We start from the raw sequence: 15,393 nt of genomic DNA, 5'->3' as shown, positions 1-15,393 counted from the left end.
AAATGTATAAAAGAAAAAATGCAGATAAAACTTCTTTTCCTAATGAAGTAGCCTCTTTTTTTTTTTTTAATTTTTATTTATTTATGATAGGCACACAGTGAGAGAGAGAGAGGCAGAGACACAGGCAGAGGGAGGGAGAAGCAGGCTCCATGCACCGGGAGCCCGACATGGGATTCGATCCCGGGTCTCCAGGATCGCGCCCTGGGTCAAAGGCAGGCGCCAAACCACTGCGCCACCCAGGATACTTACCTGGCAGGGGAGATACCATGATCACGAAGTAGCCTCTTCAAATGGCCAGAGAACACCAATTCTAGGCCTGCTTTCTGGTGACTTTTGACTTGTATTTGATAAAATTTTGCAGAAAGTTGTGGGTCCTGTGTTAACTATTTCTCCTAATGGTAAGCAGTGTGTATGCTTTAAAATGACCTTTCTCTGCAGTCGGGCAGCAACAGCAGCACAAGTGCAGAACGCATACAGTGCCTTAGCAGCAGCAGCAGCAGCAGCAGCAGCAGCAGCAGTGGAGGCACCCGAGCCATCACAGCTCCTGTGCTGGTGCAGCCACCCTCGTTCCCTCTGCTCTTCCTCTCTTTGCTAGCACCATGGCTGATGAGCTGACCGAAGAACAGATGGCTGAATTCAAGGAAGCTTTCTCCCTATTTGCCAAAGATGGCGATGGTACCATCACAACAAAGGAACTTGGTGCTGTCATGAGGTCACTGAGTCAGAACCCAACAAGAGCCTAATTGCAGAATATGATCAATGAAGTGGAGGCTGATGGTAATGGCATCATTGACTTCTCAGAATTTTTGACTACACTGGCTAGAAAAATGAAAGATACAGACAGTGAAGAAAATTTGTGAAGCATTCTGCATCTTTGGCAAGGATGAGAATGGTTACATCAACGTAGCAGAACTATGTCATGTCATGACAAACTTAGGAGAAACACTAACAGATGAAGAAGTAGATGAAATGATCAGAGAAGCAGATATTGATGGGGATGGACAAATCAACTACAGTTGATGACTGCAAAATGAAGACCTAATTTGAACTCCTTTTCCACCCTCTAGAAGAATCATATTGAATCTTTTACTGACCTCTTGCAAAAAAAGTTCATTTTCTCATTCTGTTTCTCTAAAGCAAAACTGAATGTTGAAGTACCTTCTGTCCACACACACAAAATCTGCACATATTGGCTGGTGGTCCTGCATCCTAAAGATAAGCGACATATCGGTTTTACTATATAAACACTTGTACTGCCTTATGATAAGGAAGCAGTTAGTGGACTCCTTGCAGTTCCATTTGCTAATGATTAATACACTATTTGGGCTTGCCAGCTTTTCATGCATGCAGCTTGACAATTGAGCATACTCAGGCATTTGTATTAAAAATGAAAAATGAAAAAAAACAAACTTGAAACCTATTCAAATGAGTTCTAGTTCAATTTGTTAGTATGTATTGTCATAGCTGGTTTACTGAAAACAAACATCTAAAATTAGTTTACCTCAGGATGCGGTGCAGAAAGATGGGTGAAGGATAAACTGTATAGATGTGGCCCCACTTAGCAGGACAGCCCTTTTATACTTCTGTTTGTCCTGACCCCTGGTGACAATGACATACATGCTGGTGGCATCCTGTATATTTTGGTTTAGTGTTGTCTGTGTTTTACTAGAGTGAAATGGGTGTCAGGCTGTCACCATTCACACAATTTTTTAAAAAGAAACCTTTAACAAGGGAGCATCTTGGATTCTCTGGTTTTAAAACCTTTTGAACCATGACTTGGAGCCAGTAGAGTACACTGTGACTGTGGACTTCAGCAGAGCCATCAACATTGCTGTTGAAGAACTTGTAATTTATGTCCATTCCAAGTTGTAAATTCTGGTCTCTTTTTTTCAATAAAAAGACTATTAACTTAAAAAATAAAATGACTTTTCCCTAGATTCCCATGGTGGGTCATGAAGTTGGTTGTGGTGAAATAAAATTTGAAATTAAGAGAACAGTTGGAGGAGTTAAATTTGATAGTGGAACAATAGTATAAATAAACATTTTAAAATAAGATTTTATCTGCTTTTGACCTATCTTCTATACACTTTTCATTAGTTTTGCCAAATAGAATTTCATATAGATAGTCTGTTAGTGGTTCATGGTTTGACTAAGGATAACCTAATTAAAAATAGACATTTCACAAGAGGGATAGGATTGAAGCAAACAAATGAGTGGTATCACTCATGTACGTACCACAGTTTGTTTAATGAGTCACCCATAGAGAGGCATTTGGGCTGTTTCCAGGTTTTGGCTTTTACAAAGAAAGCTGCTAAGAAAATTCACATATATGCTTTTGCACAAATATAATTTTCATTCCTCTGGGATAAATAAATACACAGGTTTGCAATCACTGAGTCATTTGGTAGTTAAATGTTTAGTTTTAAAATAATCCATCTAATTTTTCTGTAGTGGCTGTACTGTTCTACATTTCCACCAGCAACATATGGGTGATCGAGTTTCTCATCATGTTTGTCAGCATTTGGTGCTGTCATTATTTTATATTTTAGCCATTCTCATAGGTATGAAGTGATACTTTATTGTAGGTTTAATTTGCATTTCCCTAATGGATAATAATATTGAACATATTTTCATGTGCTTATTTATCATCTCTATATCCTGTTTATTGAAATATCTGTTCATACTTTTTGTCTGTTTTCTAATTGAATTGTTTTTTTTTCACTGTTGAGTTTTAAGTGCTCTTTGTGTATTATACATTCTGGTCCTTTGTCAAACATGGGGCTTTGAAATATTTCGTCTCAGTCTGTGGCTTGGTCTTCTTAACAGGATTTTTACAGAGGAAAAGTTTTAAATTTTGATGAGGCCCATTTTTTAAAAATTTTTATTTACTTATGATAGTCACAGAGAGAGAGAGAGAGACAGAGACAGAGACACAGGCAGAGGGAGAAGCAGGCTCCATGCACCGGGAGCCCGATGTGGGACTCGATCCCGGGTCTCCAGGATCGTGCCCTGGGCCAAATGCAGGCGCTAAACCGCTGCGCCACCCAGGGATCCCGATGAGGCCCATTTTACCAGATAAACTCTTTTATTAGATTTCTTATCTGAGATTCGGTTTGTGAAGGAACACATAATAAGACAATTATTAGAGATCCATTGTAATATATTATAATTTATAATGTCCATGTCCCATTCTGGACTAAACACTTGAATAAAAAGCACAATTTATTTATATTCCTGTGAGTAATAAAACTACCTGTGCACATCCTTTATTCTTATTTTCTACCTCAATTAGATTGAAACATTTTTGAGGATATAAGATTATGTTTATTCACCCTGAATCCTCTTTGAAGTTGAGTATACAGAACCAGTGTTCAACAAATGTATTTTAATATTCCATCAATGCATCATGGCAGGGTGTAAAGATGTAGAGTTTGTGATATTGAGTTAAAATTTTGGCTTTACCCCTTGCCCACAGTGAAAAATTGGGTGAGTCATTTCGCTTCTTTAGCTTCAATTTCCTTACCTAACATTTTGGGTAATAACCAATGGGCTTGTCATGGGGTTCAAAAGAGATCACATATGTAAGGTACCCAGTAAGGTGCTTGACACTTAGTAGATTGTGAATTAAATGGTAAGTATTGCAGTTATCAGGATTTCAGCTCTGTAAATCCTGAAGCAGGCGTTATAAGGGCCAGTTTAAAGGCTTGAGTGTATCAATAGATACCATGTGATGTGAAGTGAACTGTATGAAAAGTCCTGATTATTTTAAAATTTTTTTTATTTATTTACGATAGTCATACAGAGAGAGAGAGACGCAGAGACACAGGCAGAGGGAGAAGCAGGCTCCATGCACCGGGAGCCCGACGCGGGACTCGATCCCGGGTCTCCAGGATCACGCCCTGGGCCAAAGGCAGGCGCCAAACCGCTGCGCCACCCAGGGATCCCAAGTCCTGATTATTATAAACCAAACATTCAAGAGAAAGCATAATTTTATTATCCAGTACAAAATTTTACGTTTTGGTGGTTATATCAAGGCCATTTAAAAGATAGAGTTTATGCAGTTTCAAGTTGAGAAATCTTTGAACCTGAATAAAACAGCAAATGTTTATAAAAATTTATTAATGCATGGAAGAAAAATTATCCAGTAATTATAACACACTAAAATATTTATATGTTTTATTGAATCTTGCATTTCTTCATAATCATATTATAATAATCAAGCTGAGTTAAATGTCTCTGCTTAAATGTAAGGTAAATTTAATTGAGTGGTGAATATAAAATTAACATAGAAAATTACAGAGCAAAACACAAATATTTTATGTCAGTTAATGACTTAGCATTAGCTAAGAGATTTCATTTTACCTATGTTTCAATTAACAATATAGCTATATTTGCAGTTCAGAAATTGCTTCTCTTATGTTGTTATAGTTAGCAATTTATATCAACACAAGTTTCAGTTACATATTCTTGTAATCATTTTAATTTTCAAGAGTTGCAGAATTTGATTTCATTCGTCTTTAGCAAATGCTTCTTGAATCTTATGATTACATTAAGCTATGATTAACAAGACTGCCCCCCCTCCAGATTATTTGTATGCATATAACAATTTGGGAAACTCTGCTGTAGCTGTAAAAGACAGACTGCAAGAATTATAGAGTTTAGCTGGAGGTTAACTTTCTGCTGCCCAAGAAGACTGAATATTGATAGACTTGGATATTAAATTTTTTTAACCACAATATTCTAATTAAGTGTTTCTCAAAGTGTGCCCCTTTGACACCTGGGCCTAACCTACCCAGGCAACTTCCTACAGATTCCAAGACAAGTTCCAGATAAGCTGAATCAGAATTTCCTAAAATGCAGCTCAAGAATCTACATCTTTAACAAGTACTGTAGATGATTCACATGTAAGGTTTGAGAGTTTATATTTGTTTTTGTCACTCTGAATGCAGTTTAGACCAAGGTTTACTGGTTACATCATGGCAAATAGGTTATATACTGTGAAACAAGAGAGGCTACCATGCCACTGTACAACAGTATTTTATGTTGGGCTAAATTCCTAGTAGTCATGGCCTGTGTGTGGTGGCTTCCAATTTGTCAGCAGTTCATAACCACACTTAGCCTCCACTCCGAAAAATTATACAAATGTACAACATGGACATTCTGTGCTTTCTTCTTGGCCTTCAGTTGAGAAAAAGAAATACTGTCCACTGTAGCCAGCCAGGGAAGAAATTGGAGGAATAAATATCCCAACTTCTCTTTTGTCCTACCCTGCAATCCCCTGCCTGTGCCTCTGATTGGCTTAACTCAAGAAGAAGCCAGAGCATAAGGAAGTCAGTTGATACATTCCATGGAGATTAGTACAAGGCATAGAGAAGAAAGGAATAAAATGAGGAGGAGGGGAGAGAATTTTCAGCATATCCATTTAAAATACCTCAAATGTAGTACTGTCATGGTATAGTATATACAATACCATGAATTGGTTAAAGCAACATTTTGTAAGGAGTATATGAATCAGAGTGAGGGTAGGTATGAGGAAGCTTTTTACTTGGTTTTGCCAGTCTCAGCTCCAAAATATTTACTGCTATTGCCGTGTAGGGTCCAATCAGGAAACTCATTTTTAACACATCTAGAGGGTCTCTATAGCTTTGATCTTTAGGTAAAGAATACAAAAGAATGATGAATACATTTGATTTAATGGAACCCATAAACATTTCAATATGTAATGAATATTACATAATTATATGCCACCACTATAAATTAAATGAAGTGGGTTCTGATATTACTTTACAGTTAACAACTCAAGGAACAGATGAAAACCCCTTCTTAGGAGTAACCAAAAGAATGGTCTCTGGTCTGCTAATGTCTAGATTTCTCTTCTTGCATGGTCCACTCTGTTAGAATGTAATTTCTGTTGTATATAAACAGAAATGCAAATTAATAGAAATGTAAATTAATAATGGCTTAATGAAAAACGATGAATACCCACCATTTTCTTCGACGTGGATAGAACTGGAGGGCATTATGCTGAGTGAAGTAAGTCAATCGGAGGACAAACATTATATGGTCTCATTCATTTGGGTAATATAAAAAATAGTGAAAGGGAATGAAGGGGAAAGGAGAGAAAATGAGTGGTAAATATCAGAGAGGGAGACAAAACATGAGAGACTCCTAACTCTGGGAAACAAACAAGGGGTAGTGGAAGGGGAGGTGGGCGGGGAAATGGGGTGACTGGGTGATGGGCACTGAGGGGGGCACTTGATGGGATGAGCACTGGGTGTTATGCTATATGTTGGCAAATCGAACTCCAATAAAAAATATACAATAAAAAATAATGGCTTAAAGAAAATAGAAATTCACCTTTCTTTTAGGTAGTAGTCCCTTGCTGATATGGCACCAGTGTTCTATATGGTTTATTTTGTTCTTCTGTCCTTCCTCTGTACTTATCTATACAGTTCAAGATGGCCATAACATTTATGTACCAGATAGCAGGATGGAAGAAATCACAGGAGGGAGGGAAGGAAAATACACTTCTCCCTTTAAGGGTGAGAACTAAAGTTTGTACACATAATTTCGCTACATATTCTGTTGGCTAGAACTTTATCACATGAACATGCATAGGAGTCAAAGAGGCTCAGGAATTCAGCCTTTAGTTGGGCAGTCCTAGTAAGTATACTATTTGATTATGTCAAAATGGATCACAGACTTAAATGTAAAATGCAAAGCTATAAAATCCCTAGAAGAGAACATATGAGAAAATCTGGATGGCCTAGGGTTTGGTGATGACTTTTTAGATGTAACATCAAAGACAATCCATGAAAGAAGGAATTGGCAAACTGGACTTCATTAAAATTAAAAATTCCCGCTCTTTGGAGGACACTGTCAAGAGAGAAAAAGAGAAGGCACAGACTGGGGAAAATATTTGTTTTTTAAAAAGATTTTATTTATTTATTTGACAGAGAGAGAGAGTACAAGCAGGGGAAGCAGCAGGCAGAAGGAGAAGGAGAACCAGGCTCCCTGCTGAACAAGGAGCCCAATGCTGGGCTTGATACCAGGACCCTGTGATCATGGCCTGAGCTGAAGGCAGACACTTAGCTGACTGAACCACCCAGGTGCTCCTGGGAAAAATATTTGTAAAAGACAAATATGGTGATGGACTATTATTCAAAATATACAAAGAACTCTTAAAAGTCAACAATAGAGAAACAAACAATCCAATTTAAAAATGGGCCAAAGACCTTGTATACCAAGGAAGATATACAAATGGCAAATAAACATATGAAAAGATGCTCCTTATTATATGTCATCAGGGAAATACAAATAAAAGCAACAATGAGATGCCACTGTGCACTTATTAGAATGGCCAAAAATTAGAACATTGACAATATCAAAAACTGGTGAGAATGGGAAGCAACTGGAACTCTCCATTATTTGCTGATTGGAGTACTAAATGGTACAGCCACTTTGGATAACAGTTTGGTGGTTTCTTAGAAAACCAAACACACCATGCAACCCGGCAGTTGCATTCCTTGGTATTTATTCAAATGAATTGAAAATACCTGCACAAAAATCTGCACAAAGATGTTTCATAATTGCCAAAACCTGGGAAGCAATTAAGAGAGAGAGAGAATCCTGAAGTAGACTCCCCACTGAGTGTGGAACCTGATGAGAGGTTCTATCCCAGAGCTCCGAGATCATGATCTGAGCTGAAATCAAGAATAGGCTCCTTAACCGATTGAGCCACCCAGGCACACCTAGACAACAGAATATTATTCAGTGCTAAACTGAAAGGGGCTATCAAGCTATGTAAACATATGAGGGGGAAACTTAAATAGATATTGCCAAGTGAAAGAAGCCAATCTGAAAAGGCTACGTATTATATGATTCCAACTACATGACCTTCTAGAAAAAGAAAACTATGGAGACAGTAAAAGGAACAGTGGTTGACAGGGCTTAGCAGGGAGAGAGGGTTGAATAGGCAGGGCACACAGGATTTTTAGGGCAGTGAAAATACTCTATATGATACTGTGATACTGCGGTAGATATATATTTGTCCAAACCCATAGAATGTACAAGACCAAGACTGAACTCTAATGTAAACTATGGACTTTTGATGATAATGACATGTCAGTGTAGGTTCATCAGTAGTAACAAATGTCCTCTGTAGTAGGGGATATTAATAATGGGGATAATGCATGTGTGGGGGCAGGGAGTATATGAGAAATCTTTGTACCTTTTCCTCAATTTTGTTGTGAACCTAAAACTTCTTTAAAAAATATGGTCTAGGGGCACCTGGGTGGCTCAGCCGGTTGAATATCTGTCTTCGGCTCAAGTTGTGACCCCAGGGTTCTGGGATGGAGCCCCACATCAGTCTCTCTGCTCAGAGCGTGCTTTTCCCTCTACCTCTGCCTGCCACTCTGCCTATTTGTGCTCTCTCTCTGTGCCAAATAAGTAAGTAAGTAAATAAATAAATAAATACTTTAAAAAAAATTAAGTCTATTTAAGGGGATCCCTGGGTGGCTCAGCGGTTTAGGGGATCCCTGGGTGGCTCTCTGCCTTTGGCACAGAGTTCGATCCTGAGGTCCCGGGATTGAGTCCTGCATTGGGCTCCCGGCATGGAGCCTGCTTCTCCCTCTGCCTGTGTCTCTGCCTCTCTCTCTCTCTCTATGTCTATCATGAATGAATGAATGAATGAATGAATGAATAAATAAATAAATCTTTTTAAAAAATTAAGTCTATTTTAAAAAAAAGATAACTGGGTGAGAAAAGGCCATAAATAAAGGCAGGGTGGCCTCAGAGGTCATCTAATTCAATTCCTTTATTTTGCATTTGGAAAAAGTGAGGCCTAGAGAGAGTGAATGACTTATCTAATGTCATACAATTAATTACCAGCAGAGCCCAAATACTTCTAACTCTGACTCAGGGATCCTTTTGGGGGCATGAAAGAAAAATGTGACTGCACAATTTAGTAGAATCTCTGTCTGACGAGATCATACCTAGCCTTCTAGGCCTGACACAACTCATTATTTCTCTGGGAGTACTGAGCAGGTTTCTATGTATTTACATGGAGTCCTTCACAGTCAACATTTTCATATGGAGAATATGAGGCCCATTGAGTCTCCTGCCATGCTCAAGCTTCACAGTTAGTAAGAAGCTAGTTAAAGCCTAGATCCTGGGTCTCTTGATTCCATTCCTCACGGTATCCCATGCCCCTCTTTCCAAAAAAAGAGGCCTTTCTCCTCCACTTAAATGTGTAATGTGGAGCAGCCACCCAAGGCACAAGATTCTAGAACATTCAGTGGCCACACCACATACCTATCACCTCTCCGAAACCTGTTTTTATGCCACAACATACAGCTTTCTTTTCTGTGCTTCTGGAGCTTTGCCTGTATCAATCATGGTCACTGCCCAAAAATTGGATTACATAGAATAAAGGGAAGGTGGATGCTGGAAGACAACCAGCAGCCTCTTCCAAACCTGGGTTTCCGTAATCTTCCTCTGGATCTTTTGCCATTGTTGCCACTTAACCATCAGCCTTAGGACATCATTTACTAGTATCAAGGTCCCTTGGATTTGTGTGGATACCGCTCAGTCTTTGACCTAAATTTATATTTTATTTTATTTTATTTTTTTTTTTATAAATTATTTTTATTGGTGTTCAAATTTACCAACATACAGATCACACCAGTGCTCATCGGCAAGTGTACCCTCAGTGCCGTACCATTCACCCCACCCCCTGCCACCTCCCCTCCAACACCTAGTTCATTTCCCAGAGTTAGAAGTCTTTATGTTCTGTTCCCTTTCTGATATTTCTCACACATTCCTTCTCCCTTCTTATATTCTTTCGCTAATATTCTTTTCCCAATGATGAGAACCATACATGTTTGTCCTTCTCCGGTTACTGTGGCAAGTTCAAAAGGGTGTTGCCTGCGTTCTTCTCTGGATTTTGATGGAATTTGTTCACCTTTTAGATCTTTATCTTATTTTGGAGTTTTCTTTGTGTATGGTGCAAGAGAGTGGTCCAGTTTCGATTTTCTGCATGTGGATGTTCAATTTCCAAAAAAAGCACATTTTTGAAGAGACTGTCTTTTTCTAGTGGATCGTTCTTCCCCTGTATGTAATAGTTGAGCATAAAGTTCAGGTCACTTCTGGTTCTCTGCTTTGTTCCATTGATCTATATGTCTGTTTTGTGCAGTACCACCTTGTCTTGATGAAACAGCTTTTGTGTACAACCTGGAAATTGGATTGTGATGCCCCCAGATCTGGTTTGCTTTTTAAAATTCCCTGGGGGATGTTTGGGGTCTTTTCTGAATTCACACAAATCTTAAAATCATTTGTTCTAAGTCTCTGAAGAAAGTCATGGTATTTTGATAGGATTGCAATATACGTGTAAATTGCCTGGGTAACATTGCATTTTCACAATATTAATTTGCAATCCATGAGCATGGAATATTTTTCCAATCTCTTTGTGTCTTCCTCAATTTCTTTCAGAAGTGTTCTGTAGTTTTTAGGGTTATTTTGAGACCATTTGAATGGTAAATGGTTTCCCAACCTTTTATTTTAGGTTGTAGGTTGTCCTTCTGTCTAAAATGCGTTCTTGTTGACAGCAATAGATGTGTCTGTGTTTTTATCCAGTCTGAACTCTGCGCCTTTTGATTGGGGGTCATTAGCCCCTTCCGTTCAGAGTTATTGATTCTTCTTTAAAGGGGAGTTTTTAGAGTCCTTAAAATTTCTTGCAGAGTGGTTTGGAGGTCACATATTCTTAGTCTGCTGTTTGGAAGTCTTATCTCTCTTCCATTTTGAATGAGAGCCTTGCTGGATAAATGTGTATTCTTGGTTGATGTTTTTCTCCTTTAGGATGAATTATCTGCCAGCTTTCTGCTCTTCCAGGTCTCATGTGGGAGAGGTCTGCTGTTACCTAATATTCCTTCACATGAAAGTCGGGGGGACTTCTTGTTCGTGTGTTTAAGTATCTTTCTCTTTATCTTTGGAATTTGCAAGCTTTCCCTCTTAGATGTGCGGTGTTGAACGGTTTTATTGATTTTAGGGGGGGATCTTATATTCCGGATCTGAATGCCTGTTTTCCCTTCCCAGATTGGGATAGTTTTCACGCTAGGATTTGTCAAATACATATTCTGGCCTCTGGCCTTTGGCGCCTCGGGAACCCCAATTAAACGTAGGTTTTTCTTCTTAGAGTGTCATTTATTTGCCTTCATTGTCTTCCTGGTTCTTTAATTGTTTATCTCTTTTTTCCTCAGTTCCTCTTGCCATTAATTGTTTTATGTCCACTCACTCGTTCTTCCACCTCGTAACCTCGTGTTCGGATTTTCGTTTGGATTGCATTCAATTCACATGATTTTTAAATTTCTGCTGATTGGAATCTAAATTCTGCAGTCCTGAAGTCTGAGAGGTTTTTTACTTTTTTCTAGAGCCACCAGTAGCTGTATAATTGGTGCTTCTGACGAATTGGCTTTCTGACATTGAAGTGTAATCCAGTAGTTTGTAACTCTGAGGGAAAAGGGGCTGTTTCTGATTCTTTCTTTTGAAGTGGTTTTCTACTGTCATTTTGCTCAGTGCAGAGTGTGGCCAAAAAAGTTGTATTGGAACAGGGGGGAGTGATCACTGGTCTCTAGCTCGTCTTATGGTGGAGGGGCCTGTTGCGTGTATTTTAGGTGTTAGCACATGGGGGAGCTGCTTGCCCTGCTGCTGGGGTCAGCGGGGGTTGTTAACCCGTCAGGCCAGGAGGAAAGGAACAGTCGCAGTTGCTAGGCAATCTGAAGCTGGATTCAGCCTCGCAGGAATACGGGGCTCGGGGTCACGGCTCTCCGGTCCGCAGGGCTGGAGTCGGGGCGTGGGACGCTGATCTGTCAGTCTGGGCAGGAGCGTTCTCGCTGTCTCGGGCCCTCCGGCCTCTGCCTGTCCGGGGGAGGCCTGGATCCTGGGCTGTGTCCCGGCGCCCTGTGCTCCTGGGCCTGCGTGGTGGATTCGCGCTCCGCCTGCGCTCCCTCTGGAGCGCTCCCGAGCCCCTCGAGCTGCTCCGGTCGGTCCGCGTGCGTGCTGTGCATCCCTTAGGGAAGCTCGTGAGCACTTTGCGCTCGCAGGTGTCTGTTGTGTCCAGGGAGCCCGGGGATCCCCGCTTCCAGGGTTGCTCCAATCTGCGAGCCCCATTTCCGCCCGCGGGACGGTTGGTTGCAGCTCTGCTCCCTCGGACGGGGCTTATGTCTGGGGACACTCGCCCCGGGCCTCCAGCCGGTCCTCGCCGGGGCCCCTCCCCCTCGGGAGCTGTTTGTTCCTTTTTTTCTTTTTCCCCGTCTTCCTACTTGATAGAAGCGGACACACTTCTCACTGTAGCCTTAGCTGGTCTCTCATTACATCTAGGCCGAATTCGTAGATTTTCGGATGGTTTGAAGGTTATCTAGGTAATTTGGTTGGGGACAGGTGATTTGGGGACCCCCCTGTCTTCGCATCTTACCCCTCCTCTAATTTATATTTTAAATGTGTAATCTTTGTATTGCTAAGGAAATTTAAAGTTTTGCTTCTTGCCAATATATTGTGCCTGTTGCTATAACTTTTGACTGAAAATTGTTTCTCATTCTGTTTGTAAGATCTGCAGCTTTTGTCCATTATTCACCTAAGCCTCCTATTCTCTAGTTTCTCTGGTCATAAGATACTGTGTTATGTGTGACCAGCAGTTTTGCTCCTTTGTATGAGGATGTTTTGGTTATTTCTTTGTTCATTCCTCAGGAATATTATTAAGTGTCTACTATGCACTAGGTAGTCTGTGAACAATTGGTAGTAAACAAGACAAGCAAAGTTTTTGCCTCATGAAATTAATGGTCCAATGGGAGAGACAAAAATATATATATGTGCATACATATGCATATATGGATGGGAAGGTCAAGGAAGTTAAGCTGAGACTTAAAAGATCAGTATGGATGAACTGGAAGAAGAGAGAAGAATAGACTTGGCAGAGAGAACAGCATAGATTAGGGTTATGAGGAGGAAAAGAGCTTAATAAAAATTAGGAAAACTCAAAGTAGATGAGTGTTAATGGAGTAAAGTGGAAAGAGGTACAAGATGAGGTTAAAGAGGTTGTCAGAGGCTTGAAATTTGTGGAGGGTTGTGGATGTCATTGTGGATTTTATTCTAAGAGCCATAGGAATTTGAAGAGTTTTAAGTAGGAGAGTAAAATGATGGAGCTAACATTTAAACAAAAAGTCCTTTGGCTGCTAAGTGGAAAGTGGATAGCAGGAAGGACAGAGTGGAAGCAAGGGTACCAGCTCAGAGTATATCAAAATAGTCTAGGTGCATGTTGATGGTGCTTGATATAGGGTAGTAGTAATGGAGATGTGTTTGGGTCATATTTTAGAGGTAGATTCAGTGGGATATGGCAACGGACTGATTTTTATATATGAGGAAGAAGAAATCATCAAGAATACCTGTCAGGGGAGATCTCTGGGTGGCTCCGTGGTTTAGTGCCTCCCTTTGGCCCAGGGCGTGATCCTGGAGTCCCAGGATTGAGTCCCACATCAGGCTTCCTACATGGAGCCTGCTTCTCCCTCTGCCTGTGTCTCTGCCTCTTTCTCTCTGTGTCTCTCATGAATAAATAAATAAAATATTAAAAAAAAGAATATCTGTCAGGTTTATAGATTTAACTGTCAGCTGGATGGTGGTGGCTTTTTCTGAGGTAGGTAAAAGAGAAAGTGGTACAAGTTTTAAAGAAAGATCAAGAGAAACTTCTTGATTGGGTCTGAAGTAAAATTAGCCTTACCTAATAGGTTAAAATCTACTCCCAGATATAGCAGGTCAAGAGTTTATAGTTAGTAATAGTTCCTCAATTTTAATATGTCATAAATTTTAAAATGCTGTATTGATTTATCGCAGCTTTCCATAAGGGAATATTATCATGTTAAATGTGTATATGGATGTAACAGACATTAGTTGGACTGTTAAAATGTGGAAAATACATCTAGATTTGAGGAAATGTAGTAGTTGAAGACCACTACCATGTAAATAATAATTGTAAATAAAAGATAATAGTAAAGGACAGACACAAATAAAAAATTTATTTTTAACTTCTAAAATAGCTCCAGGAAAGCATTCCACAACATTCCAGAAGGGTATATGTAATTGTCTATTGGCTGTCTTTATTGAATGTCTCATGAGTACCTCAGGGTTTTATGTATTTGGAATGGAAGTCACTCTTTCCCATTAATCCTGAGCCTGTTTCTTTAGCTAAACCTCCTATTTTGGTTAATGGTGCCACCATCCTTTTTTCTTTTTTCTTTCATTTATTATTCTATTCAACATATATTTATTGAGCTCTTACTAGCAAATAGGGTCTGTTCTCAAACCTCTTTTTCAACTCTTATCTTTCTGAGGGATTCAAGAGTTGTGGTAGGTTGCTTGTAACTTGCTTTGGCCAGTGGGACAATAGAAAATGTGCTACAAGTAGAGACCTTAAAGAAGTACTTGCCTAATGGGGACTTGGACTCTCTTGCTGCTCTTGGGAGCTCTCTGATTATGACTGTGTGAATAAGCCTGCTGGATGATGAGGGTCATGTGGCCTTTGTATTACCCTATTTGACATCAGGTCAACAGCCAGACATGGGAAAGAGGCCATTTTAGATCATCTAGTCCAGCCAAGCTGGCCAAACCAGAACTGCCACGGCGATTCACAGAAATGTGAGAAATACTGTATGTTTGTAGTTTTAAGCACTACGTTGTGGGGTGGTTTGCTATATAGCAAAATATAACTGATAAAAGAGTCATAGACTGTCTCCTTAGTGACTCTGTAAGAGTGGTGGGTGAAGGAATACGGTTTTATATTTGTGTTCTGACATCTATTATTTTGATACTTCAGGCAAGAAAAGCTCCATCCCAGCATTCTGTGATGTTAGATGTTGGCTTCTGCAGTTTTACAGAAGAAAAAAACCAAGGTTCATAGAGTTAAGTGGCTTGTCCAAGGCCACACAACTATTATGTTAGAGAGTTGTGATTTGAATTTAGTTCTTTTTGAATCCAAAGCCCTTACTTTTCTCTGTAACATCAAACTACATTTGGCATATTAATGTTATGGATTAATATTATGGATTAATGTTATGAAGAATGTAGTATGGTTCCACATATGCTAAGATGTTTCCAAATCACTTTAATCTTTCTGTAGATCAAAACAAAAAACTCCCAAAACCTGCATGTCATAATGTACATTTTGTGTGGTTAAGACACTCTTAGCTAAGTAGCACTTAATACATTTCAATTCTAAAGCACTGGATTTATAATCTGCTTTTAACTAAACAGCTGTTTGTATTTACATGTTCTTATATAAATAAACATCTGTGAAGAGCTTATAAGTACTTGAGATGATTACATTTTCACTTAAGGAAGAGTCCCTTC

General features: G+C 39.5%; 1 pseudogene; it reads left to right on the top strand.

The window, feature by feature from the left end:
* The first annotated feature begins 599 nt into the window (after nt 1-599).
* Nucleotides 600-1,020, top strand: LOC129517832 (calmodulin-alpha-like; annotated as a pseudogene).
* The last annotated feature ends 14,373 nt before the right edge of the window (nt 1,021-15,393 follow it).

This window comes from Nyctereutes procyonoides, unplaced genomic scaffold (assembly GCF_905146905.1).
Source record: "Nyctereutes procyonoides isolate TBG_1078 unplaced genomic scaffold, NYPRO_anot_genome, whole genome shotgun sequence".
Lineage (NCBI taxonomy): Eukaryota > Metazoa > Chordata > Mammalia > Carnivora > Canidae > Nyctereutes > Nyctereutes procyonoides.
Note: the sequence above shows the minus strand (reverse complement) of the source record. Positions and strands in the feature narration are given on the sequence as shown.